At 38.9% G+C, this 5,163-nt stretch overlaps 1 pseudogene; it reads right to left on the reverse strand.

Moving 5' to 3' along the window:
- Window positions 1–408: 408 nt before the first annotated feature.
- Window positions 409–4,187, reverse strand: LOC109379445 (V-type proton ATPase subunit G 1 pseudogene; annotated as a pseudogene).
- Between the last annotated feature and the right edge of the window lie 976 nt (window positions 4,188–5,163).

Genomic DNA, 5,163 nt, shown 5'->3' on the forward strand with positions numbered 1-5,163 from the left:
ACTAGAAGCAGCCCAAAAAATTATTCTAGTATTCATTGTTCTAACCCTTAGCCAAAAAGGACTATTTTAAGGCTGGCTGCTGCTTTACACAGGTTACAAATAACTATTTACTACTTTTTCATAGATAGCGCCCCTGACCTTCAAGAAAGCTTTAGGGGAAAAAACATTTAATCCCTTTCTTTCTTAAAAAGTTTTTTTTTTTTACTACATCTAAGAAAGAAAAAGTCAGTGTTGATATACATATGTTGCTTGAGCTAAAAGGCATAGGAAAACAAACATATACCCTTAAATTTCTAAGAAATATGAGGTAAAAAGATGAAATCTTTGGATAAGCTCTAGGTTTATGCAAAGCAGCTAGATTTGCTATTCTCCAAAAAGTAAAAGGACCTACTATACAGTGAACAGAAATAATTTAATGCCTTTCACAAGAATATAACTCAAGCTTTGCTAAAGCTTCATATTCCATGGAGGCATCGAGGTGCCAATCCATGGAACAGGCGCCTCTTTCTTCTTCCTCTATCCATTTACACGGTAGTTTTCATGGATTTCTGGCCGGATGTCGCGGACAAAGGCCAAGATGTTACCCAGGACTTCATCCCTGTTCTGCTGGAAGTAGGTCTGGAGGATGCTCGTCTTCTCTTGGGTGTCCTTCTCCACTTCAGTGCTGCCACTGCCGTGGGATCCCAGAGTCGCAGCCTCCTAGGCCTTGAACCCCTCCTCCCTCTGTAGGCGGTGCTGTTCAATTTCAGCCGCCTCTTCTTTGGCCTCTTCAGCCTCCGGTTCTTTCGCTTGCGGGCCTTGAACACCTTCTCCGCGACCTGCTTGTCAACCTGCAGCAGCTGCTGAATACCCTGCGACTGACTGGCCACGGTGGAGATAACTCCGAAGCCAAGGTGAGTGGCCTAAATCCGCCCGGTTGTCCGGTTAGTCAGCTGGTCCCTAGATTTTGATTAATTAATTTGTACTTGGATCTCCACACATTCTAAGCTTCATCTCTTCATGCAGGAAGCCTTTTCTCCCTGAGCCACAGCCTGTAAACTTTCTCAAGGCTATAAGCTTTGGCAATTGTAGGGGTCAATTCATTTGTTCTCATTTCTCAGGGATCTCTGTCCTTTGATGCCTGATATCCAATGTCCTGAAAACTGTTATTTCATATAAATTTTTGGATTTTTAATTATTTCAGGGGGAGAGCATATCTGGTCCATACTATTTCATCTTGGCTGGAAGTAGAAGTCCCATGGTGCATGTGAATATTCCCTAATCCTCTTCCTCATAAACTACTATCTGGGGAACAGCTCTAATGGATAACAAAATGGTAACAAAGGAAAACATGAAAAAAAAATCAGAGAAGAAAGAATGTACAGTGAAGTTCCACATCCAAGTTATGCTGGACTTGAATATTAGAGAAAGGAGAAGGAAATCACATTTACTGATTACTATGTTATTTGGAGTATCTGGAACAGGCCATGCTACATGAAATTCTTTTCTATTTTAATGAGGAGAAAAAAACCAAGGTAGAGTTAGTAAGGTGAAAATAAAGGCACTCTTCCAACCTGCCCCTTCCCCCTTCTCTCTCTCTCTCTCTCTCTCTCTCTCTCTCTCTCTCTCTCTCTCTCTCTCACACACACACACACACACACACACACACANATGATTTGACAGAATAGGAATCATTTGATTATATTGAGCATATTGCCCAGGAATTGTGGTGTGTGTGTGTGTGTGTGTGTGTGTGTGTGTGTGTGGTGTATAGCCAAAGTGTGATGAATAACATGCTTGCCCAATGATTTATAGGTTAGAAACTATTTAGAACCTAGACAAGCTCAAATTATCGGAAGTGGGATGGGAGCAGAGACAAATAGGAAGTTCACTGATGCCAACTATCCCTCATTTGAACATAGTTTGAAGTTTGATCTGGAAAAAAGAAAGAAATAGGACTTGATTCAATTGTAACTTTTTCAGAAATTATTCATTTCTTCTTACTGCACAGCTGGAAACACATGGAAGGGTTTCCCTGAGGAAGGCTCAGTTGGAAGTAATTTACCATTGAGCCCATAAATTGTGGATTTCAGACCTCCAGTCCTGAAGTCAGAGCCTAAGATTGGTAATGGCACCTTCTGGTTACAAAACCAAACCAAAAGATTCCAGTGGGTCCTTTCACTGTGGATTCTCTCCCTGACTTTTCAAGATTGACAAAGTTGAGGCTTTTTTTGATAGGATCAATCTTAGGAGTCATCCAACTAGGTTAACCTTTGGTGCCTTTGGAGTCTGGTACAGATTTCAGAAAACTCTCAATGAGTAGGGCTACTGTTGTTTACAACATGTGTACGTTCTGATAATGCTCAAAAAAGTCCCAACTATCACAGATCACAGATGACCACCACAGTTGGAAAAACCAGAAGCACACTTAAGAAAACAGAAAAAGGTAAGGGAGGAGAAGGCAACGGGGGATAAAAAAGATACTTTTTATTTATAAGTGGTAGGAAAACCTCAAATAATGAGAAAAACTTCAAATTCTGCTTTCACTATTTGTCTCAGGCTCTGCCTCCATGCTTGGCAATGAAAACTTTTACTTAAAATGATTGCTATGGTGCATGTAATGTATGACATCAATTCTCTTATTTTAATCAATAGCTCCGCAATGATGATAAATTGGTCTATCTGAAGGTTGCCATTTAAAGGTTTTACACTACCATTCAATCATTCTAAGCTGTCCAACTCTACCTCCAGCTACCTAGTCAAAGCTAGCCCTCTTCAGGGTTTATTTACTAATCCGCCATCGTAGTTTAGTTATTGCCCCATGAAAACTCCCTGTGAATCCCCACCTCCAAGTCTTGGCTCGCATGGCTCAGCATTTTCTCCTTCCCCATCAAAGCACACTCCTCTGAGTATACCTTCCTTGGTCCCTCCTCTTCCTCTTCCTCTAAACTTTTGCAACACTTACTGGCATCATTTAGTTCCTAGCATATGTTGCCTTCATTGTCAGCTACCTTTGTCCTGGATGGCAAAGACTCTGCTTTTATGCTTTTTGACATTTGCACGAACGGCAAGATATGCCACTCATAATGGATGTGCAACCTATTAATAGCAGCACTGAAAACAAAGAAAGTTTTGGACTCAGACAGACCTGTGTCAAATCCCAGCTTCACTGCTGACTAGCTTCTTCCTTTTCCTGGTCCCCACATCCAACCTGTCATCAAGCCCTGACAGTACTACTTCTAAAATATATATTTAATCTAGTTACTTCTTCTTATTCCCACCGTGTCTATTCATACCACCATCTCTCACCTCAACTACTAAAATAGCCTCATGACTAGCCTCCTAGTTTCCATTCTTGCTCCTGACCTCCCATTCCCCATGCTACAACAAAGTTATCTTTTTGTTTAAGGTAAACCAGACCATCTCACTCCCTTACTGAAACTCTTCAGTGTTTTCCCACTGTGCTTAGAATGGGGCCCAAGACCCTGTATGATCTGACCTGTGCCCCAAGGTCATCTCATACCTCTCTACCCCTCTCTCACTATAGTTCAGCCACACTGGCCCTTGGACAGTTTCTAGAAATAGCCAAATTTTTACCCACCTCAGGGTCTTTGCTCAGAAGTTATCTTAACCTGGAATCCTGTCCCTTGATTCTCAACTGGGCTGGCTTCTTCTCATCTCCCAAGTTTCAGCTCAAATGACCCCTTATTACAGAAACTTTGTTGATCACTCTGCCTGAGTTATTCCTATATACCTTGTTAGTCTCTATTATAGCACCCTGTTTATTTCCTCTATGACACTTGCAACAGTCTATAATTATCCTGTTTATTTGGGTGTTTGCCTGTGAACTTCTGACTCAGAGAAATATACAATCCATGAGATCAGGGATCTCATCTCTTCTGCTCTTCATTGTATCTATAACAAATAGAACAATTTCTAATGTATACTAGATTATCGATAAACAGTACTTGCAACACTTACTAAACAGTAAATGTTAATTTATGGATGGATTCACAATGCATATACTTCCATTTCCCCCCTCCTGGCCTTTGTGCTACTGTTGTCATATGTTTTACTACCACATATGTTACAAACCCCACACTGTATTATTAATATTTTTGAACAGATCATTCTCTTTTAAAGAAATTTAGCCAATAAGAAAAAAACATATATTTACTCACGTAGTTAATGTTTCTGGTGATCGTCATTATGCTATATAGATCTGTATCCTATCTAGTATCATGTTCTTTCTGCCTAAAGGATTTTCTTTAACATTTTTTATAGTACAGTTCTCCTGATAATACATTTTTCCAGCTTTTGTATGTCGAAAAAGTCTTCATTTTTGCCTTAATTTTGAAAGATATTTTAGGTGTTGTCATTTTGGAACTTGAAGACATTGCTCTACTGTCTTCCCGCTTGCATTGTTTCTAATGAGAAATATGCCATCATCTTTATCTTTGTCCCATTTGTGTAATGTGTTTTTAAGGTTTCTTTATTACTAGTTTTGAGCCATTTGATTACAATGTGATTGGTGTGGTTTTCTTTACATTTCTTGTGATCAGAGTTCATTGAGCTTCTTGGATCTGTGGATTTAGTTTCCATCAAATTTGGAAATTTGTACCCACTATTTCTTCAAATATTTTTCATGTCCCATCCCAGGACTCCTTTGAAAACTTCAATAACTTGTAGATTGGGTAGAATGCAATTGTTCCACAGTTCACTGACTCTTAATTTTTTCTTGAACTTTATTTCTCTGTGTGTTTCTTTTGGGCTAGTTTCTATTGCTGTGTCTTCAAACTCACTAATCTTTTCTTCTGCAATGTCTAACCTGCTGTTAATCCCATCAGTTACACTTTTCATCTCAGGCATTGTAGTTTTCATCTTTAAATGTTTGATTTGGGTTTTTTTCACATCTTCCATACCTCTATTTATCTTGTTCAATCTTTCTTTGAGCTTCTATATCATATGAAATACAGTTATTATAATGGTTTTTATTGTCCTTGTCTGCTAATTCTAACATCATTGTCAGTTTTAGATTTTGATTAATTTTTTTGCATGACAAAAATCATTTACTTTTAAATGATTATCAGTACATCAATAACAAGTAACAAGTTTTTGAATCCTATCATCTAGTAATTTGGATTAAGAGAAACATCACCCAAGCAGAGCATCGGCGCAGAAGAT

Source organism: Hipposideros armiger, unplaced genomic scaffold, assembly GCF_001890085.2.
Source record: "Hipposideros armiger isolate ML-2016 unplaced genomic scaffold, ASM189008v1 scaffold_2, whole genome shotgun sequence".
Taxonomy (NCBI): domain Eukaryota; kingdom Metazoa; phylum Chordata; class Mammalia; order Chiroptera; family Hipposideridae; genus Hipposideros; species Hipposideros armiger.